Below are 24,371 nucleotides of genomic sequence, written 5' to 3'. Positions count from 1 at the left end.
AAACTGAGACATGGGGAAGTTAAGTGAAGGCTCAAGGTTACACAGCAGGTAAGTGGCAGTGCCAGGATTAGAATCCAGGTCCTCTGGCTCCCAAGTCCATGCTCTTCTCAGGAAGCCACAGTGCCTCTGTTGTCTCCTCAGACTTGGTGAGTCCTATAATAATGATGGCAATTGTTAAGCACTTACTATGTGCAAAGCACTGTTTTAAGTGCTGGGGGGATTCAAGGTCATCAGGTTGTCCCACATGGGGCTCACAATCTTAATCCCCATTTTACAGATGAGGGAACTGAAGCACAGAGAAGTGAAGTGTCTTGCCCAAAGTCACACAGCTGACAATTGGCGGAGCCGGGATTTGAACCCATGACCTCTGACTCCAAAGCCTGGGCTCTTTCCACCGAGCCATGCCAATAGGATTCTACAGAGTAGGTCTTATATTGTGAGAACATGGACAGGGTCTGATTTCCACCTATGTATTCTCTCATGGTGCTTAGTATTGTTCTCTGGACATAGTAATCAATTAAAAAATGCTACTGCCATTACTGTCATACAATTTCAGACTGCTCTCAGGGTTGCACCTGGAGAGTTTCCAGTACTCTACCAGTTTCAGCTAAGGGAGAGGGAGTCAAGCAGAGGCCTACCCATTCCATTCCTAGTTTGGGCAGTGGCTAGTGAGTGAAAGGCAATCTGCTACAAGTCAAAACTCACCCATGCTGGGCACCAGTGACATGGGAGAGAGTCGAGGGCGGAGACTCAAGTTTACTGCTTGGAAGGAGGCAATGATAAACCACTTCCATATTTTTACCAAGAAAACTCTAAGGATACACTACCAGAATGATTGCAGATGGAGGTGTCCTCCCACCACCTCAAACTCAACATGTCCAAGACAGAGCTCCTTATCTTCCCTCCCAAACCCTGTCCTATCCCGAACTTTCCCATCACTGTAGATGGCACAACCATTTTTCCCATCTCACAAGCCCGCAACCTTGGTATCATCCTTGACTCCACTGTTTCATTCACCCCACATAACCAATCTGTCACCAAATCCTGTCAGTCTCACCTTCACAAAATCACCAAAATCTGCTATTTCCTCTCCATCCAAACCACCACCACATTAGTACAATCACTCATCCTATTCCAACTGGATTACTGCATCAGCCTCTTTTCTAACCTCCTTCCTCTCCCCACTCCAGTCCATACCTCACTGCGCTGCCTGGATTAGCTTTCTACAGAAACGTTCAGGGTGTGTCATCCCACTCCTCAAAAATCTCCAGTGGTCACCTATCCAACTCCGTATCAAACAAAAACTCCACATTATGGGCTTTAAAGTTCACCTTGCCCCTTCCTACTTCACCTCCCTTCCCTCCTCCTACATTCCAGTCCGCCCCTCTGATATTAACCTTCTCCTAGATCCCACCTGTCTTGCCGCCGAACCCTGGCCCACATCCTACCTCTGGCCTGGAATGCCCTCCCTCCTCAAATCTGCCAAACACTCACTCTTCCCCGCTTCACAGCCCTTCTGAAGGTGCACCTCCTCCAAGAGGCCTTTCCAAACTAAGCCTCCTTTTCCTCACCTCCTCATCCCTTCTGTGTCACCTCGATTCGCTCCCTTTGCTCTTCCCCCACCCCATAGCATGTATATATGTATATATCTATAATTCTATTTATTTATATTGATGCTTGTTTTTGTGTTTTGATATCTGTCTCCCCCGAAAACTGTAAGCCCATTGTGGGCAGGGATTGTCTCCATTCATTCATTTGTATTTATTGAGCACTTACTGTGTGCAGAGCACTGTACTAAGAGCTTGGGAATTACAAATTGGCAACATTTGTTTTGTTTTTTTGTCTGCCTCCCCCTTCTAGACTGTGAGCCTGTTGTTGGGTAGGGACCATCTCTATATGTTGCCAACTTGTACTTCCAAGTGCTTAGTACAGTGCTCTGCACACAGTAAGCACTCAATAAATACGATTGAATGAATGAATGAGTGAATGTAGAGACAGTTTCTGCTGTATTGTACTTTCCAAGTGCTTAATACAGTGCTCTGCACACAGTAAATGCTCAAAAAATAATGACAATGAATGAATGATCGAATGAGTGAGTGGAGGTGGGGTGTTCTGGGAGAGACGTATCCATGGCGTCGCGATGGGTAGGAGATGACTCGACAGCATAAGACAAGACATCTTCCTGTGGTAACGATTTCCAGATGTTTGCCTCTTGCTGTGTGAAGAATTGACTCTCTTCCTTTGCTTGGAGCCTACTACTTTTCAGCTCCAATGGGTACCCACCCCAAGGTGAATTCGGGGTACCCACCATCTCAAGGTCAAATGCTACTTTGTGACTGCCCCGAGCCAAGGCAGAGTTTGGAGGTGTGGGTGGGATACCACCCCCATAACCAAAATTGCTAGACTGACAGCCCAGGCTGGGAATACAGAAGGTGTCCCTTGCCCTCCATGCCAATCAAATTAGGTATGGAGGAGGGGGGAGGGCAGAGATTGGATAAACTGAGTCCAGAAACTGGGATGACCTAGGAGCACAGGTGATAGATACCTGAGGCCTCTGACCTTCTGTGCAGCGGATCAAAACCCGCAGCTGCTGGCTGCGGGTCAACTCTGCCCAGCGCATGAGATTCCCGCTCTACCTGCACCAAATGAGGAGCAGTGGGATGGGTATGTTTCATTCATTCATTCAATCAATCACGTTTATTGAGCGCCGACTGTTTGCAGAGCACTGTACTAAGCACTTGGAAAGTACAATTCAGCCATAAAGAGAAACAATCCCTGCCCACACTGGGCTCGCAGTCTAGAAGCGGGGGAGACAGACATCAAAACAAGTAAACAGGCATCGATATAAATAACTAGAATTACAGATATATACACAGCGTGGCTCAGTGGAAAGAGCACAGACTTTGGAGTCAGAGTTCATGGGTTCGAATCCGGGCTCCGCCAATTGTCAGCTGTTTGACTTTGGGCAAGTCACTTAACTTCTCTGTGCCTCAGTTACCACACCTGTAAAATGGGGATTAAGATTGTGAGCCCCCTGCGTGGGACACCCTGATCACCTTGTAACCTCCCCAGCGCTTAGAACAGTGCTTTGCACATAGCAAGCGCTTAATAAATGCCATTATTATTATTATTATCTAAGCAAGTAAGCAGGCAATCCCGCTGAACACTCATGTGGCTGGAAGCTAGGCACTTAGCCATGGGTGTGGAGCGCATAAGCGATTTCCTCCCAAGTGGGATGCACTCGTGAGTGGGAGCTAGCCACCTCACCACATGCAAACAAACCACAAGTGAATTCCTTCTGGATGGGACCTGGGTGTTTTGTCATGCAGGAGTAATGTATAAATTTGTTCCTCCCGATAGGGAAGCTCTAATATCATTAAATAATCAAATTCCTCCACGTCCAGCTAAAATAATCAAATAACTCAATTTGCCTCACGGAATAAATTTTGAATAAAACTCAGCCTTCCTGTCCCTAGTCCCTCCCTCTCTCTTTCTTTCGCTGCGCTGGTTCCCGAACGAACCCATCCCAGAGAAACGGGTGACAGTACCCAACTTGTCCTGTTGTATGATTTGGTGACTTATGAAAAGCCTCTTTTCAGTCTTTGCCCTTCCAGGCTGAAGAAGCAGAAGCTTTCAGCAAAGCCTCATCAATCAATCAATTGTATTTATTGAGCGCTTACTGTGTGCAGAGCACTGTACTCAGCGCTTAGGAAGTACAAGTTGGCAACGTATAGAGACAGTCCCTACCCAACAGTGGGCTCACAGTCTAAAAGGGGGAGACAGAGAACAAAACCAAACATACGAACAAAATAAAATAAATAGAATAGATATGTACAAGTAAAATAAATAGAGTAATAAATATGTACAAACATATATACATATATATATAGGTTCTGTGGGGAAGGGAAGGAGGTAAGATGAGGGGGATGGGGAGGGGGACGAGGGGATACCAAAGACCAAAGAGTCTTCAGCCTCTTGAGTATCCTGGTTGCCATTCTCTGTACTTTTTCCTGCTCAGTTTTGTAATTCCTAAATCGCACATGACAGAGCTTTTAGAACAGTGCTTTGCGCATAGTAAGCGCTTAATAAATGTCATTATTATTATTATTATTCCTAATGTAGGAACACCAACATTTTATGATTATTTCTGTTTTTTTCTATTCCCCTTCCTGATTATGTCAATTTCATTTGGCTGCCACCATCCATTGAAACAATGGTTTGAGGAAGTCAGGTAACTAACTGAAGTCTCTTTTATGAGTCATGACTGACGGCAGTTCATTGGAGAAGTTAAGTGGCTTGTCCAAAGTCACAGAAACTGCAACTGGCAGAGTCAGGATTAGAACCCAGGTATTCTGACACCTAGGCCTGTGATTTTTCTAATTGCCACACTGCTCCTTACTGTATCTCTGCCTGCCTACCCATTCTCGCAACCACTCCCCCCAATGAGAAGATTCTGGGCAGGGTGAGAGATTAAGAGTGGCACTGCACAAACCGATAGCACTCTCATCAACTCTCTCATGCAGGTTTTCAGTTCTGATGTTTTAATGAAAGGACAAGGCTCATGTAGCATTTACAAGGCTCATGTAGCATTTCTACATATGTATATATGTTATATATGTATATATGTTTGTACATATTTATTACTCTATTTATTTATTTTGCTTGTACATATCTATTCTATTTTATTTTGTAGTATGTTTGGTTTTGTCTCCCCCTTTTAGACTGTGAGCCCACTGTTGGGTAGGGACTGTCTCTATATGTTGCCAATTTGTACTTCCCAAGCGCTTAGTACAGTGCTCTGCATACAGTAAGCGCTCAATAAATACAATTGGTGATGATGATGATGATTTACAGTGCAAGAATACATTATCACACTCTCACTAGGAGTTTTGAAACTTCTTTGTCAAGTTCTTTCAGCACTCAGGAGATGCCATCCTGACTCAGTGATGTGTTTACATCGAGTTTACTAATTCAGTCTGAAACATCCCAAGTGACCCATCTCAACCCAGTGAAGGGAATATGGTATTGGGAGTCAGGAGAGCTGGATTATAGACTCAGACAACTGACCTGCTGTGGGACCTTGGGCAAGTCACCTAACCTCTCTGAACCTTAGTTTCCTCATATGTCCTGGCTCTTATGTCCTCATATGTCCTCATAAATCCTGGCTCTGCCATTTCTCTGCTATGTGACCATGGGAAAGTTCACTTCTCTTTTCTGTGCCTCAGTCACCTCATCTGTAAAATGTGGTTTGAGGCTGTGAGCCCCACATGGGCCGGGGACTGGGTCCAATTGGATTTGCTTGTATCCTTTTTAGTGTCTAGTACAGTGCCTGGCACATAGTAAGTGCTTAACAGATACTATTATTAGTATTAGGTAAAATAAGTATGAAGTAGAGAAGCAGCGTGGCTCAGTGGAAAGAGCCCGGGCTTTGGGGTCAAAGGTCATGGGTTCAAATCCCGGCTCCGCCACTTGTCAGCTGTGTGACTTTGGGCAGGTCACTTCACTTCTCGGGGCCTCAGTTACCTCATCTGTAAAATGGGGATGAAGACTGTGAGCCCCTGAGGGACAACCTGATCACCTTGTAACCTCCCCAGCGCTTAGAACAGTGCTTTGCACATAGTAAGCGCTTAATAAATGCCATTATTATTATTATTATTAAGTAGCCACTCAGCCCCCTCTTAGCGTGAGCCCTTAAGGGGCCAGGGACCATGCTTGAACTGATTATCTGTGGCTGCCCCATCATTTTGGCACATAAACATGATAATACAAAAAGAAATTTGAATGCATGAATCTAACATTTCTCCCCATAATGGAAGTAATTCACTGAGACTCTCAACCCTCTTTTTTTCATCCCCGTGGATGCCTTATGCACTATATTAGAATCTGGAGAGGAATTTGGGATCTGTTTGTTATTGTTATATTGTACTCTCCCAAGGGCTTCATAAAGTGCTTTACACTCAGTAAGTGTTTATTACCATTCCTATCTTTGCACTTTCGGCCCTCAGAAATTGCCCTCTGAGGTCCTGCCACTCGGACTCTAGGTCTCCCAGTGATGCTAAGCAGTGCTGAGTGCAGGAGGGCTTCTCTTTAGAGTGGCATTTATTAAGCACTTACTATGTGCAAAGCACTGTTCTAAGCACTGAACACTGTTCTAAGAACTGATAAATACCATGGATTAATTGAAGGATTGATTACAATATAATCAACACACACATTCATTCTTTCATTCAATCATATTTATTGAGCGCTTACTATACTAAGTGCTTGGGAGAGTACAATATAACAATAAATAGACACATTCCCTGCCCACAATGAGTTTATAGTCTAGAGGGGGAGACAGTTGATAAAAATAAATAAATTGCAGATATGCACATAAGTGCTGTGGGGCTGGGAGGGGGAATGAATAAAGGGAGCAAGTCAGGGAGACACATAAGGGAGTGGGAGAAGAGGAAAGGGGGGCTGAGTCAGGGAAGGCATCTTGGAGGAGATGTGCCTTCACTAAGACTTTGAAGAGGGGGAGAGTAATTGGTGGATTTGAGGAAGGAAGGAGTTTAGGCCAGAGGGAGGACATGAGCAAGGAGTCAGGGGTGAGATAGACAAGATCAAAGTACAGTAAGAAGCTCAGTATTAGACAATCAATCAATCAATCGTATTGACTGAGCACTTACTGTGTGCAAAGCACTGTACTAAGCGCTTGGGAAGTACAAGTTGGCAACATATAGAGACGTTCCCTACCCAACAGTGGGCTCACAGTCTAGACAAGAGAAGCTTGCTGGCTGGGAGGAAGAGGACCCCTCCTCCATCATCTTTGGCTCACTCCCGGCCATTTGCTGGGATCCTTGGGCTCTCTGCCACTGCCTGACAACTCGAAGACCTTACTAGCAGGACCCATGGTGGTCTGCAGGAAGCCCAGCTTCATCCCGTAGCCCCAGGAGAAATCTCCACCCCACCAAGCCCTCCTCCAGTGGAGGAGGACTAATAGAAGTCATAGGATTTATTGAGCATCCTACTGGGGCAATACACCGAATGCAACTCTTGGGAAAGCACAACAGAAGCACAAGACACACTCTCTTTTCCAAAGGAGCCTTCCATTCCCACTGTTTCCCCCGCAATATGGTAAGCTCTTTGAGGGTAGGAATTGTGTTAACCAACTCTATTGTGTTGTAATCAATCCTTCAATTAATCCATGGTATTTATCCATGCTTAGAACAGTGTTCAGTGCTTAGAACAGTGCTTTGCACATAGTAAGTGCTTAATAAATGCCATCATTATTATTATTGAGTGTTTACTATATTTGCATTTATTGTTTATTGTGTGAAGAGCACTGTACTAAACCCTTGGGAAAGTGCAATGCAGCAATAGAGACAATCCCTGCCCACAATGAGCTCACAATCTGGCGGTGGGTGGTGGGGAGAGACAGACATCAATACAAATAAACAGACATCAATATAAATAAATAAAATGACAGATATATTTTATTTTATTTTGTTAGTATGTTTGGTTTTGTTCTCTGTCTCCCCCTTTTAGACTGTGAGCCCACTGTTGGGTAGGGACTGTCTCTATATGTTGCCAACTTGTACTTCCCAAGCGCTTAGTACAGTGCTCTGCACACAGTAAGCGCTCAATAAATATGATTGATTGATTGATTGATATATACATAAGTGCTTTGGGGCGGGAGTGGGAGATGAGGAGCAATGGGGCTTAATCTGGGAAGGCCTCTTGGAGGAGACATACCTTCAGTAAGGCACTTGGGAGAGAACAATAGATTGGGCTTGACAGAAGTGCTCCCTGCCCAAGGGACGTTTACAGTCTAAAGGACAATTTATAGCCACAGTCTGTTGTAATCTCCCAAGTGCTTAGAGAGTGTCTGCCCTCGGTAAATGCTCAATAAATACCACTGATTGGTTGAATTCATCAGGGGAGAGAGAACAATTTAGTAGCAGTGGAATCAGGATAAATACATGGGATATTCAATTGAATACCATGCACAGAGCAGGACTAATGATGGCTGAAAATAATCCGCAACTGCTGGAGTCTAAAGCATCTATCAGTACCCTTGGGCGATGCTAGCTCTGCAGAAGTAAGGCCACCCAAGCCAGCACTTAAACTGTCACAGTTTCTTTTGTTTCAGTATTGCATATCCTGAATGCAAGCTCCTGCTACACTGTGAGATTTTTCCTTGATCGTAAATCCCTTGAGCTCAGGGATTGTGTCTACTCTGCTGTGTATAAAGCACTGCACCTGGTAATTGCTCAATAACTACCCTTGATTGATTGAAATGTCCAGGTGCAAGTGGGATGCCACTGGAGAGGGGATCCAAGGGGTTGGGGTCATTCATTCATTCATTCATTCAATTGTATTTATTGAGTGCTTACTGTGTGCAGAGCCCTGTACTAAGCCTTTGGAAAGTACAACACAGCCATAAAGACAGACAATCGTTGCCCACAACAGCTAGGTCTCTGCAGTCCCACTTGCCCCCATGAATGACTTGGGTAAGGGCACAGGTCGACCCCTGGCCCACGTCCTCCCCCTGGCCTGGAATGCCCTCCCTCCGCACATCCGCCAAGCTAGCTCTCTTCTTCCCTTCAAAGCCCTACTGAGAGCTCACCTCCTCCAGGAGGCCTTCCCACACTGAGCCCCCTGCTTCCTCTCCCCCTCCCCATCCCCCCACCCTACCTCCTTCCCCTCCCCACAGCACCTGTATATATGTTTGTACAGATTTACTACTCTATTTTACTTGTACATATTTACTATTCCATTTATTTTAATGATGTGCATCTAGCTTTAATTCTATTTATTCTGATGACTTGACACCTGTCCACATGTTTTGTTTTGTTACCTGTCTCCCCCTTCTAGACTGTGAGCCCGTTGTTGGATAGGGATTGTCTCTATATGTTGCCAATTTGTACTTCCCAAGTACTTAGTACAGTGCTCTGCACACAGTAAGCCTCAATAAATATGATCAAATGAATGAATGAATGAAGATAGTGGGATCCTTCAAAGTCGTGGCCTATTATCTGGTCGACACAGAAGCAGCATGGCTTAGTGGATAGAACATGGGCTCTAATTCCCGCTCTGCCACATATCTGCTGTGTGACCTTGGGCAAGTCACTTCTGTTCTCTGTGCTCAGTTACATTATAATAATAATAATAATAATGATGATGGCATTTATTAAGCGCTTACTATGTGCAAAACACTGTTCTAAGCGCTGGGGAGGTTACAAGGTGATCAGGTTGTCCCACGTGGGGCTCACAGTCTCAATCCCCATTTTACAGATGAGGTAACTGAGGCCCAGAGAGGTTAAGTGACTTGCCCAAAGTCACACAGATGACAATTGGCGGAGCAGGGGTTTGAACCCATGACCTCTGACTCCAAAGCCCGTGCTTTTCTCCACTGAGCCATGCTGCTTCCCTTATCTGTTAAATGAGGATTAAGACTGTGAGCCCCACATAGGACAGGCATTGAGTCCAACCTGATTTGCTTGAATCAACTCCAGCACTTAATACAGTGCTCAGCACACAGTAAGCACTTAAAAAAACTGTTATTATTATTATCCTCCAAGCCTCCATTACCACATCTGTAAAACGGGAATTGAGAGTGTGAGCCCCATGTGGGACAGGACCGTGTCCAACTGGATTAACTGGTTAATTACCTCAGCACTTAGAACAGTGCCTGGCACATAGCAAGTGCTTAACAAATACGATTTTTAAAAGTCCAAGATGGTTGACACTGGTCCTGGTTCATGGCAATGTGACTTCAGATTCAATTCAGAGAGGTGAATCCAACTACTTTGCTGGATTCTGATAGCAACTATGAGAAAAGGCAGACCTTTGTAAAAAAAAAAAAAATCTAAAGGATGCAGCAAAAAAACAAGCAAGAAGTCTGGAGGAAAGAAACCGAAATAAATATCTGCTACAGAACCACAAACCCAGGTGGCCAAACTGAAACCCTGGAACTCTGTCTTCATTGGCAAAATTAAGAAGTCAGTGGTGGTCAGTCTGGGCTTGCTAATAATGCACCACCAATCCAAAATAAGATTAAAATTTTACACCTACTCTTGGCAATTAGCCATTTAAGTAATATAAACATTCTGAAAGTGTTCCCATTTGCCAAAAGTGGTACAATGGGCTGCTCTTTGGGCAGGTTCTGTGGTTGAATGAGCTGCTTCACACGACTAAAAAATCCCAGCTGTTCATGCACACACCGGCCCCGATTGATAACTTGAGCAACGTTTGATTTCTTTCCCAAATTTGGCAGTTGAGTTTATTCGTAAATTCTGGTTGGAACATACTTCAGTTGCCATCTGTTGTACTTATTTGCCCAGAATATTTTTTTTCTTTCAGTCCACTGGGCTAAAATCAATTTCTGAATAATGTTTTAAATTTCTGTAGGATTAAATATTTGGACTAAGATTCATCACTGGCTATCGAAAAAGTGTCATCCATTGACAAATGGAAAGCTCACCGGAGTGAGAATGAGGAAAGTCCATGGAAATCCAGGCAGGTCAGGGGCAAGTAGGAAATTAGTATTAGCCGTAGTAGCATTCGCTACACATAATGCAAGCATTTGGGAAGTGCAAAACAAAGGATGACATGATCCCTGCCCACAAGGAGGGAAAACAGCATTTGACCATCACTTTAAAAGATACTATACTTGATATGTAGTATTTTATTATTATCAAGTGCCATCGAGTCATTTCCCATTCACAGCGACTCGACGGATATACTTTCTCCAGAACGTCCTGCCTTCTGCCATAATCCGTAACCTTTCTAATAGCTCTTTCGTTACTATCATAATGGTCTCTAGCCATCTAGCTGCTGGTCTGCCTCTTCCACATAGTAGATATTATCATCACCATCATCATCATCAATCGTATTTATTGAGCGCTTACTATGTGCAGAGCACTGTACTAAACGCTTGGGAAGTACAAATTGGCAACATATAGAGACAGTCCCTACCCAACAGTGGGCTCACAGTCTTAAAGGGGGAGACAGAGAACAAAACCAAACATACTAACAAAATTAAATAAATAGAATAGATATGTACAGATAAAATAAATAAATAAATAGAGTAAAAAATCTGTACAAACATATATACATATATACAGGTGCTGTGGGGAAGGGAAGGAGGTAAGATGGGGGGGATGGAGAGGGGGACGAGGGGGAGAGGAAGGAAGGGGCTCAGTCTGGGAAGGCCTCCTGGAGGAGGTGAGCTCTCAGCAGGGCCTTGAAGGGAGGAAGAGAGCTAGCTTGGCGGATGGGCAGAGGGAGGGCATTCCAGGCCCGGGGGATGACGTGGGCCGGGGGTCGATGGCGGGACAGGCAAGAGCGAGGTACGGTGAGGAGATTAGCAGCGGAGGAGCGGAGGGTGCGGGCTATTTGGGCTGGAGAAGGAGAGAAGGGAGGTGAGGTAGGAGGGGGCGAGGTGATGGACAGCCTTGAAGGCCAGGATGAGGAGTTTCTGCCTGATGCGCAGATTGATTGGTAGCCACTGGAGATTTTGATATAAAAGAAGCAGTGTGGCTCAGTGGAAAGAGTATGGGCTTTTGAGTCAGAGGTCATGGGTTCAAATCCCAGCTCCACCAACTGGGAGGAGGAAGAGAAGATGGTAGAAGGCAGAGAGTCCCTGATCTGTTCTGCTCCATCCCTTCTCCCCTCCTTAACTTCCATCTTCAACCGCTCACTCTCCACTGGTTCCTTCCCCTCTGCCTTCAAACATGCCCATGTCTCTCCCATCCTAAAAACACCCTCTCTTGACCCCACCTCACCTTCTAGTTATCGTCCCATTTCCCTCCTACCATTCCTTTCCAAACTCCTTGAACGAGTTGTCTACACGCGCTGCCTAGAATTCCTCAACAACAACTCTCTCCTCGACCCCCTCCAGTCTGGCTTCCGTCCCCTTCATTCCACGGAAACTGCCCTCTCAAAGGTCACCAGTGACCTCCTGCTTGCCAAATCCAACGGCTCATACTCTGTCCTAATCCTCCTCGACCTCTCAGCTGCCTTTGACACTGTGGACCACCCCCTTCTCCTCAACACGTTATCTGACCTTGGCTTCACAGACTCCATCCTCTCCTGGTTCTCCTCTTATCTCTCCGGTCGTTCTTTCTCAGTCTCTTTTGCAGGCTCCTCCTCCCCCTCCCATCCTCTTACTGTGGGGGTTCCCCAAGGTTCAGTGCTTGGTCCCCTTCTGTTCTCAATATACACTCACTCCCTTGGTGACCTCATTCGCTCCCACGGCTTCAACTATCATCTCTACGCTGATGACACCCAGATTTACATCTCCGCCCCTGCTCTCTCCCCCTCCCTCCAGGCTCGCATCTCCTCCTGCCTTCAGGACATCTCCATCTGGATGTCCGCCCGCCACCTAAAGCTCAACATGTCGAAGACTGAGCTCCTTGTCTTCCCTCCCAAACCTTGTCCTCTCCCTGACTTTCCCATCTCTGTTGACGGCACTACCATCCTTCCCGTCTCACAAGCCCGCAACCTTGGTGTCATCCTCGACTCCGCTCTCTCATTCACCCCTCACATCCAAGCCGTCACCAAAACCTGCCGGTCTCAGCTCCGTAACATTGCCAAGATCCGCCCTTTCCTCTCCATCCAAACTGCTACCCTGCTCATTCAAGCTCTCATCCTATCCCGTCTGGACTACTGCACCAGCCTTCTCTCTGATCTCCCATCCTCGTGTCTCTCTCCACTTCAATCCATACTTCATGCTGCTGCCCGGATTATCTTTGTCCAGAAACGCTCTGGACATATTACTCCCCTCCTCAAAAACCTCCAATGGCTACTGATCAATCTGCGCATCAAGCAGAAACTCCTCACCCTGGGCTTCAAGGCTGTCCATCCCCTCGCCCCCTCCTACCTCCCCTCCCTTCTCTCCTTCTACTGCCCAGCCCACACCCTCCGCTCCTCCACCACTAATCTCCTCACTGTACCTCGTCCTCGCCTGTCCCGCCATCGACCCCCGGCCCACGTCATCCCCCGGGCCTGGAATGCCCTCCCTCTGCCCATCCGCCAAGCTAGCTCTCTTCCTCCCTTCAAGGCCCTGCTGAGAGCTCACCTCCTCCAGGAGGCCTTCCCAGACTGAGCCCCTTCTTTCCTCTCCCCCTCGTCCCCCTCTCCATCCCCCCGTCTTACCTCCTTCCCTTCCCCACAGCACCTGTATATATGTATATATGGTTGTACATATTTATTACTCTATTTATTTATTTATTTATTTATTTTACTTGTACATTTCTATCCTACTTATTTTATTTTGTTGGTATGTTTGGTTCTGTTCTCTGTCTCCCCCTTTTAGACTGTGAGCCCACTGTTGGGTAGGGACTGTCTCTATGTGATGCCAATTTGTACTTCCCAAGCGCTTAGTACAGTGCTCTGCACATAGTAAGCGCTCAATAAATACGATTGATTGATTGATTGATTGATCTTGGCTTAGTGGAAAGAACACATGCTTGGGAGTCAGAAATCATGAGTTCTAATCCTGGCTCCACCACTTGTCAGCTGTGTGACTCTGGGCGAGCCACTTCACTTCTCTGTGCCTCAGTGAACTCATCTGTAAAATGGGGATTAAGACTGTGAGCCTCACATGGGACAACCTGATTACCTTGTATCTACCCCAGCGCATAGATCAGTGCTTGGCACATCATAAGCATGGTTCAGTGGAAAAGAGCACGGGCTTTGAAGTCAGAGGTCATGGGTCAAATTCCGCTCCTCCAATTGTCAGTTGTGTGACTTTGGGCAAGTCACTTAACTTCTCTGTACCTCAGTTTCCTCATCTGTAAAATGGGGATTAAGACTGTGAGCCCCAAGTGGGACACCCTGATTACCTTGTATCCCCCCAGCACTTAGAACCGTGCTTTGCACATAGTAAGCACTTAACAAATACCATCATTATTATACAAGCTAATCAGGTTGGACAGAGTCCATGTTCTACATTTGTTTATATAAGGATCTAATGAAGGAAGGGGACTAAAGCTGGATAGGCCCCATTAGTCCTGATAAATCACGAGGATTTAAATAATAACACAAATAGATTGTGCTGCAGAATATTGAAGGAGAGGTTTGCCGGGTAATTATCTGCAGCTCCTGGGAGTTTTTAAAGCTTATTACTTGACATTCCAGTCAGGAGGTTAGATATATATGCATATTTTGAGCCACATTTGTTTGTTTAGGAGAACTCTGAGATACCAGGTTTAGGCTGAATATTAGGCTAAAATATTGACTATCATGCTCAAGATCAAATTAGCCCATACTAACATTCCTTTGTATACCAGAACTAGTTTGGTGGGACAGAGAGAAATAACTCAGCACAGGTAAGAATATCTGATACTCAGTTCAAACCAAAAAGACCAAATTTTATTTATGTTAATGTCTGCCTCCCCCTCTAGACTGTAAGCTAGTCATGGGCAGGAAATGTGTCTACCAACTCTGCTTCATTGTAATAATAATAATGATGGCATTTATTAAGTGCTAACTATGTGCAAAGCATTGTACTCTCCTAAGCGTTTTGTACAATGCTTTACACACAGTAAGTGCTCGATAAATATCACTGATGGATTGACCGATTGATCTGTTGCTCAAAATCTACCACACCACAGCTTCCTCCCTCTGAAGGGCCTAGAGATGGGGGACTTTACCCAATTAGCAAAAAACAAACCTGTGAATATTCTATGAATCTGGAAGCGTGATAAGGAGTAAAGACTTCTGTCCTAAACATTTCCTGTGGCCCGGCTAACAAGTTCCTTTTTCTAAAATTTAATATCCTTGAACTAGGTTTTTAAGTCTGGATCACTCCAAAAGGAGGGTTAAATTCAAATAAGCTCTGATCTTTATTTCATAGTGGCTCTTCTACATAGTCCTTTAGGTGACTCAGAATTACATTTGGAATCCTTTCCTTCCTTGTGGCATGTCAGACCCAGCAAATAGGTAGGGAGAGTGTAAAGAGAACTATTTAGGGGAAGTGATTGGAAAACAATGGAGACAACTGTACAGAAAGTGATAATGAATTAACATACCAAAGGAAAATGATGGCCATTACCTTAGATTTCAATAGGACTAAAAGGAATTTAGTTTTTACATTGATACTTTCATATGAGGACAGCATGGCCTAGTGGAATTAGCCGGGCTTGGGAGTCAAAGGACGGGATTCTAATCCCAGCTTCGCCACTTTGCTCTGTGATCTTGGACAAGTCACTTAACTTCTCTGTTCCTCAGTTACCTCATTTGTAACATGGGGTTTAAGATTGTGAGCCCCACGAGGGACAACCTGATTACCTTGTATCTACCCCAGCACTTAGAACAGTGCTTGGCACATTGTAAGTGCTTTACCAATACCATTCTTATTCTTCTTATTATATATGGAATTGTAAAAGCTAAGAGTGGACACCTACTCATTCTTTGAATTACCCCAATGCATTCTAGTATCTGAGCTGCAACTCAGGCTGAGGTTGTCATATTGAATCTTTGCCCTGCTTCCAGTGAGGTTCCTTCTAGATTGTAAGCTCCTCGTGGGGGAGGGAACGTGTCTACCACCTCTTTTTATATTGTACTTTCCCAAACACTTAGTACAGTGCTCCATAAATACCACTGATTAATTAACTCCCTTGAAGTGGTCCCGGATTGTATAAAAGCAGGGGAACTAGTCTGAGGAGATCACTAGCCACATTCAAAAGTAGCAGAGATGTCATCTAGAGAGTCATTTTCATGAGCCATAAAGAAGAAAGCATGACTTCGGGCTAGGAATTGATTTAAACAGTGCAGGATCATATATCCTAGGGCCTAGTTTCCATGGTGTCAAAGTCTTAGCTAAATCCTCATATCATAGAAAGAGACACAGAGAGAGAGAGAGAGAGAGAGAGAGAGAGACACTCTCTTTCAAATTGTGAGTATGTCTCTAGGGGAGTAGGATTGAAAGATTTTGACAACAGACAAAACAGAATAGTTTTATCCTTTGTGGAGGATTCAGCAGAGAAAAGATTTTTTTTCTCACAAGCCACCCTTAGAATATTTAGAGATACAAACCAAATAAAAAAATTTTACAGGATGTAGAACGAGCGCCTTAACAATTGAGGGGCTGAGTGAATTTTTGAAAAAATATTAAATAAAAATAGGTCCAAATAAAGTCATGGGAATAGATGTCAACCCTCAGGATGAAATAACTCAGCTTTGAAGGCTGAATTCTCCGACTTTAATTCAGTGCACTCAAGCAGCAGCAGTGAAATACTGGTCCCTTAGATCGTGGATTGCTGAGAGAGAAGCAGCCCCCTCCAAGCACGTGGCTTGATGCCCAAAAAAACAAAGCATTTGTTGAGGTTGAGGACATGTGCAGAGCTGATGTCAGCTGGCACAAAATTCTAATTTCATCTAACCCTCAGCTTTCTTTCTATTTCCTAAAAAAAAAGTGTTCCCAATTTCATAAAGGGGATAATTTGTAATGTTCCGTGCGGGACAGTGTAGCTTAGTGGAAAGAGCACAGACCTGGAAATCAGAAGTTCTGGCTCTGCTTGCTGTGTGACTTTGGGCAAGTCACTTAACTTCTCTGAGCCCAAGTTTCCTCTTCTGTCAAGTTGGAATTCAACATCCGTCCTCCCTCCCGCTTGGATGGGAAGCCCCATCTGGTTCAGGAATGTGTTTGATCTGCTCTCCCTCAGTTCCCTCCCCTGTAATAGTAATAATGGCATTTATTAAGTGCTTACTATGTGCAAAGCACTGTTCTAAGCACTGGGGAAGTTACAAAGTGATCAGGTTGTCCCACATGTGGCTCCCGGTCTTCATCCCCATTTTACAGATGAGGGAACTGAGGCTCGGAGAAGTGAAGTGACTTGCCCAAAGTCACCCAGCTGACAAGTGGCGGGGCCGGGATTTGAACCCATGACCTCTGACTCCAAAGCCCGTGCTCGTTCCACTGAGCCACGATGCTGTAAAATGCCTGTTCTTACTCTGACCAAGTCTGTGAGCCCGATGTGGAGCCTGATTATCTGATCATCTACTCCAGTGCTCAGTACAGTGTTTGACATGTGGTAAGTGCTTAACAAATACCACAATTATTATTATTATTATCATCATCATCACCATCATTATTATATTTGTTTGGACCCTCAACCCAAGCTGGAGATACTACAAGCATATTCCAAATTTCAGACCATGTGCCTAATAATAATAATAATATTATGGTATTTGTTAAGCGCTTGCTATGTCCCAGGCACTGTTCTAAGCACTGAGCTAGATGCAAGGTAGTCAGGTTGTCCCACGTGGGGCTCACAGTCTTAATCCCCATTTTACAGATGAGGTAACTAAGACCCAGAGAAGTGAAGTGACTTGCCCAAGGTCACACAGCAGATAAATGGTGGATCTGGAATTAGAACCCATGACCTTCTGATTCCCAGGCCCATGCTGTATCCACTACACCATGCTGCATCCTGAAGATCCACCCAGTGCTTAGAACAGGGCTTTGCACATAGTAAGCGCTTAACAAATACCATCATTATTATTATTATTATCCTGCATTAATTCATTCATTCAATAGTATTTATTGAGTGCTTACTGTGTGTAGAGCACTGTACTAAGCGCTTGGGAAGTACAAGCTGGCAACATATAGAGACGGTCCCTACCCAACAGTGGGCTCACAGTGTAGAAGGGGGAGAAAGACAACAGAACAAAACATATTAACAAAATAAAATAAATAGAATAGTAAATATGTACAAGTAAAATAAAGAGAGTAATAAATCTGTACAAACATATATACAGGTGCTGTGGGGAGGAGAAGGAGATGGGGTGGCGGGGACAAGGAGAGGAAGGAGGGGGCTCAGTCTGGGAAGGCCTCCTGGAGGAGGTGAGCTCCCAGTAGGGCTTTGAAGGGAGGAAGAGAGCTAGCTTGGCGGATGTGCATGTTCTAGACTGTGAGCCCGCTGTTGGGTAGGGACCGTCTCTATATGTTGCCAACTTGTACTTCCCAAGCGCTTAGTACAGTGCTCTGCACACAGTAAGCGCTCAATAAATACAATTGAATTGAATATGCGGAGGGAGGGCATTCCAGACCAGGGAGAGGACGTGGGCCGGGGGTCGACGGCGGGAAAGGCAAGAACGAGGCCCGGTGAGGAGATTAACGGCAGAGGAGCGGAGGGTGCGGGCTGGGATGGAGAAGGAGAGAAGGGAGGTGAGGTAGGAGGGGGCGAGGGGATGGATGGACAGCCTGGAAGCCCAGGGTGAGGAGTTTCTGCCTGATGCGTAGGTTGACTGGTAGCCACTGGAGATTTCTGACTAGGGGAGTAACATGCCCAGAGAGTTTCTGCACAAAGATGATCTGGGCAGCAGCGTGAAGTACAGATTGAAGTGGGGAGAGACATCTGTTGATGCATCCCGGGATCCATTAGCCTGAGATATTACATCTGAGAAGCAGCATGATCTAGAGGAAAGAGCACAGGCTTGAGAGTCAGAGGACCTGGGTTCTAATCCTGGCTCTACCACTTGTCTGCTGTGGGACCTTGGGCAAACCACTTTACTTCTCTGGGCCTCTTGTCTGCTCTGTGATCTTTCATTCATTCATTCATTCAATCATATTTATTGAGCGCTTACTGTGTGCAGAGCACTGTACTAAGTGCTTGGGAAGTACAAGTTGGCAACATATAGAGACGGTCCCTACCCAACAGCGGGCTCAGATCTTGGTCAAGTCACTTAACAAATGCCATTATTATCCAGCTCTTAGAACAGTGCTTGGCACATAGTAAGCACTTAACAAATGCCTTCATTATTATTATTATTATTCATTCATTCATATTTATTAAGCACTTACTGTGTGCAGAGCACTGTACTAAGCACTTGGGAAGTACAAGTTGGCAACATATAGAAACGGTCTCTACCTAACAACGGGCTCGAGTCTTGAAGGGGGAGACAGACAACAAAACAAAACATGTACTTATTATTATTAACTTCTCTTTCCCTCAGTTGCCTCCCCTGCAAAATGCCTGTTCTCACTCTGACAGACTGTGAGCCTTATGAGGGACCTGATTAACTTGTATGTACCCCAGTTCATTCATTCATTCAATTGTATTTATTGAGCGCTTACTGTGTGCAGAGCACTGTACTAAGCGCTTGGGAAGTACAAGTTGGCAACATGTAGAGATGGTCCCTACCCAACAGTGGGCTCACAGTCTAGAAGGGGGAGACAGAGAACAAAACTGAACATATTAATAAAATAAAATAAATAGAATATGTACAAATAAAATGGGGTAATAAATACGTACAAACATATATACGTATATACAGGTGCTGTGGGGAGAGGAAGGAGGTAAGGCTGGGGGGATGGGGAGGGGGAGGAGGCGGAAAGGAAGGAGGGGGCTCAATCTGGGAAGGCCTCCTGGAGAAGGTGAGCTCTCAGTAGGGCTTTGAAGGGTTCTTAGAACACAGCTTGATACATTTTAAGCACTTAACACATACCATAACTATTATCACAGTTATTATTGTTGCAGCCAATCACTACAGGTAAGCCAATTCCCTCTCTGCCTCCCTTTCCCCTGCTTCCTTCCTGCTCTCCCTTGTTCTGCACAGTTTTGTCCTCACTTTCATTCCCCCAAACCTGGTCCTCCATTTCTTTTTCTGCCACCTAGCTCCATTATTTATGGAAACTCATGTCAAGTGCCCCTCCCCCAATCCACCCACATGAGCCATAATAATAATTTGGTATTTGTTAAGCACTTACTATGTGCAAAACACTGTTCTAAGCACTGGGGAGGATACAAGGTGATCAGGTTGTCCCGTGTGGGGTTCACCATCTTAATCCCCATTTTACAGATGAGGTAACAGGCACAGAGAAGTTAAGTGACTTGCCCAAAGTCACACAGCTGAGAAGCAGCGGAGATGGGATTTGAACCCATGACCTCTGACTCCCTAAGCCCGTGCTCTTTCCACTATGCCACCGTAATCAATCAATTAATCAATCGTATTTATTGAGCGCTTACTGTGTGAAGAGCACTGTACTAAGCACTTGGGAAGTACAATTTGGCAACGTATAGAGACGGTCCCTACCCAACAATTGGCTCACAGTCTAGAGCCCATAGAGAGCTTACTTTGGCCACCAGCGCTGCTATCCTTCCCTAGTCCACCCCTGAGCTCCAGAAATGTTCTCCTGCCCACCCCCATCCCCACTCCAACCCCTCACCATCGGCACGGCATTCCTTGGCTCTACAGCCTGAATCCCTTTTCCAGACTCCGTAGCAGTCCCGCTTGCCGTAGAGAAGCAGCATGGCCTAGTGCCTGGGAATCAGAAGGACCTGGGTTCTAATTCCGGCTTCACCACTTGTCTGCTGTGAGACCTCGGGCAAGCCACTCCGCTTCTCAGTGCCTCAATGTCCTCATCTGCAAAATGGGGATTAAGACTGTGAGTCCCATGTGGGACAGGGATTATGTCTGACCTGCCAGTGCTTGGAACGGTGCTTGGTTCATAGTAAGAGTTTACCAGATACCACACTGATTATAATTATTACCAGTCTGGAGCATACCTGTAACCAACAGCAACTTCTCTGGGCAAATGAGGTTCCACCTTATGCTTCCACAAAGGACTTCCATGGACATTGCCTGAGCAAATGGAAAATGAGAAAGAAGTGCACCTTTGAGAACCCTCCAGAAAATTATCTCCTCAGCCATCCCAAGCGGTCAGCCCCCTCCTTGATTAGTGGTATTAAATGCTCACCAACTGAGGTGACCTTCATTCATTTATTCAGCCATATGTATTGAGCGCTTAATTGTGTGCAGAGCACTGTATTAAGCACTTAGAAGAGTACCATATAACAAAAAGCAGACAGATTCCCTGCCCACAACGTGCTCACAGTCTAGGAGGGACAGTCCTACCTAATGGCCAGAAAATTATCTGCATAGTGACCTTGTGGTGAACAAAAGTGCCCTGAAATGAGATAGTCCAGTGGTAGAGGTGTTATTTCTCCATGACGGCTATACATGATTCATCCTCTTGTTAAAGGATAAAGGGCCAGATTATTCTACCATGACAGCTTATACATGATTCATCCTCTTGCTAAAGAATAATGGGCAGGTTATTCATCAATCAATCAACTAATCCATCAATTGTATTTATTGAATGTTTACTGTGGGCAGAGCACTATACTAAGTGCTTGGGAGAGTACAATATAACAGAGTTGGTAGACATGTTCCCTTCCCACAGTGAGCTTAGAGTCTAGAGGGGTGACAGATAATTAAAATAAATCACAGGTACATACCTAGGTGCTGTGGGGCTAAGTGCCACCCCATCCACTTGTGCTTCGGACCCCATTCCCTCTCATCTTATATAAACACTCGCCCCTTCCCTCCTTCCCTCCTTAACTTCTATCTTCACCCGCTCACTGTCCAGTGGTTCCTTCCCCTCTGCCTTCAAACATGCCCATGTCTCCCTCATCCTAAAAAAACCTTCTCTTGACCTCACTGCCCCTTCCAGTTATTACCCTATCTCCCTTCTACCCTTCCTGTCCAAATTCCTAGAACGAGTCATCTATATTTGCTGTCTCTAATTCCTCAACTCCAACTCTCTCCTAGACCTTCTCCAATCTGGCTTCCATCCCCTACATTCCACGGAAACTGCCCTCTCAAAGGTCACCAATGACCTCCTGCTTGCCAAATCCAACGGCTCATACTCTATCCTAATCCTCCTTGACCTCTCAGCTGCCTTTGACACTGTGGACCATCTCCTTCTCCTCAACACGTTATCCAATCTTGGCTTCATAGACTCCATCCTCTCCTGGTTCTCCTCATCTCTTTGGCCGTACATTCTCAGTCTCCTTCACAGGCATCTCCTCCTCCTCCCATCCCCTAGCTGTAGGGGTTACTCAAGGGTCTGTTCTTGGTCCCCTTCTGCTCTCCATCTTTACTCATTCCCTTGATGAACTCTTTCACTCCCACGGCTTCAACTATCATCTCTACACAGATGATACCCAAATCTACATCTCCTCCTCTGTTCTCTCTCCCTCCCTCCAGGCTAGTATCTTGTCCTACCTTCAGGACATCTCCACCTGGATGTCCGCCCACCATCTAAAACTCAATATGTCCAAGACTGAGCTCCTTATCTTCCCTCCCAAGTCGTCCTCTCCCTGACTTTCCCGTCACTGCGGACGGCACTGCCATCCTTCCCATTTCACAAGCCCACAACCTTGGTGTCATCCTTGACTCTGCTCAATCATACACCCCACACATCCGACCCATCACCAAAACCTGCCAGTCTTACCTCCTCAACATAGTCAAGATCTCCCCTTTCCTCTCCATCCAAACTGCTACCTTGCTGGTTCAATCTCTCATCCTATCCTGCTTGGATTACTGCATCAGCCTCCTTTATGATCTCCCATCTCCTGTCTCTCCTCACTTCAGTCTATACTTCACCCTGCTGCCTGGATTATCTTTCTTCAGAAACACTTGGGGCATGTCACCCCCCTCCTCAAAAATCTCCAGTGGTTGCCTATCAAGCTTCGCATGAAGCAAAAACTCCTCACTATTGGCTTCAAACCTGTCTATCACCTCGCCCCCTCCTACCTCAGCTCTCTTCTCTCCTTCTCCATCCCAGCCCACACCCTCCATTCCTCTGCTTCTAACCTCCTCATTGTGCCTCGTTCTCACCTGACCTGCTGTTGACTCCTTGCCCACGTCCTACCTCTGGCCTAGAATGCCCTCCCTCCACACATCTTCCAAACTAGTTCTGTTTCTCCCTTCAAAGCCCTACTGAGCGCTCACCTCCTCCAGGAGGCCTTTCCAGACTGAGCCCCTCTTATCCTCTGTTCCTCCTCCCCTCCCCATCACCCCCACTCCCTCCCTCTGTCCTACCCCCTTCTCCTCCCCACAGCACTTGTGTATATTTGTACATGTTTATTACTCTATTTATTTTATTAATGATGTGTATATATCTAAAATTCTATTTATCTATTTTGATGGTACTGACACCAGTCTACTTGTTTTGTTTTGTTTTCTGTCTCCCTTTTCTAGACTATGAGCCCATTGTTGGGTAGGGACTGCCTCTATCTGTTGCCAAATTGTACTTTCCAAGCACTTAGTACAGTGCCCTGCACACAGTAAGTGCTCAATAAATACAATTAAATGAATAAAGGGTACAGATCCAAGTGAAAGGGTGACACTGAAGGGAAAAGGAGTAAGGGAAATGCTGGCTTAGTCAATGAAGGCCTCTTGGAGGAGATGTGATTTTAATAAGGCTTTGAAGGAGGGGAAAGTGATGGTTTGTCAGATATGAAGGGAGAAAGCCATTAATCAAAGGTATCCATTGGCAATTTCGTGAATCTGTGGTCAATTTTCAGATTTCTAAAAAACATGCAACATTCCTCTTTATCATTTAGGTGTAATTAGATATTTTAAAAGTTTCCATTTTAAGTAGAAGTTTTATAAAGCACATGCAGAGAATTGCCCCATTGGATATTTGTAAACAAGCAATTTTCCCTGAAATAGGGGCATTTGTCAGGGGTTTTCGACCTCTAATTAACTCAAGCAAGTATAATCTAAGTACATTCAAAATCTTCACTAGGCAAATGCTGCAATGTTGGGATTACAAATGATAGAATCAAGCTTCCTGAATTTAAGCTTTTAGCCATTGCCAGATCCACATAGTTAAACCTACAATGCATTCTACACTTTTTATTTTCCAAATATAGAATCCAGGAACAGAAATAACTACAAGGTGAAAGAACTGCTTCAAGGATTGTTTGGGGATTGCTTTGGAGCAACAGATTGTGCACCCCATAACATTTACCTTCACAGTTTGCTCTTTCATTTTTCCATCTCCTAAACGTGGATCGTAATGGTGAGGAAAAGATCAATAAAGCTGTGTTCTGAGAAACTCAGAAAGAGAGTTCAGAAAGAATAGTTTCTTACACAAGTGATATGATCCCTTGAACAAATAGTGTATTTCACTGAGTTGTCCTTGGCACTCTTTACAGATTTCCACTCGAAATATTTATTTTAACAGAGATGTACATTTTTTTATGTTTGTCTCCCCCATTAGAGTGCAAGCTCCTCATGGGTAAGAAACATGCCACTTTTTTGATTCTGTTCTTTCCAAGCGACTAGTACAATGAGTCACACTGAGAGGCCCTCAACACATGTTGCTTGGGCTGCTACTACTACAGGATAGTTACAGTCAATCAATCAACCAAATTGATTGAGCTCTTACTGTGCAGAACACTGTACTCAACACTTGAGAGAGTACAATACAGCAAAATTGGCAGACTCATTCCCTTCCCACAACAAGCACAGTCTAGAGGGGGAGGCAGATATTAATAATAATAATAATAATAATAATAATTTTGGTATTTGTTAAGTGCTTACTATGTACCAAGCACTGTTCAAAGTGCTGGGGGAGATACAAGGTA

At 45.0% G+C, this 24,371-nt stretch overlaps 1 non-coding gene across 1 annotated transcript; it reads left to right on the top strand.

The window, feature by feature from the left end:
* The first annotated feature begins 557 nt into the window (after positions 1–557).
* Positions 558–695, top strand: LOC119937292. Its single transcript, XR_005453974.1, has one exon. It is a non-coding gene; the product is annotated as a small nucleolar RNA SNORA7 (small nucleolar RNA).
* The last annotated feature ends 23,676 nt before the right edge of the window (positions 696–24,371 follow it).

This window comes from Tachyglossus aculeatus, chromosome 1 (genome assembly GCF_015852505.1).
Source record: "Tachyglossus aculeatus isolate mTacAcu1 chromosome 1, mTacAcu1.pri, whole genome shotgun sequence".
In the NCBI taxonomy this organism is placed as follows: Eukaryota; Metazoa; Chordata; class Mammalia; order Monotremata; family Tachyglossidae; genus Tachyglossus; species Tachyglossus aculeatus.
The sequence above is the reverse complement of the archived record's forward strand: the minus strand, read 5'-3'. Positions and strand labels throughout refer to the sequence as shown.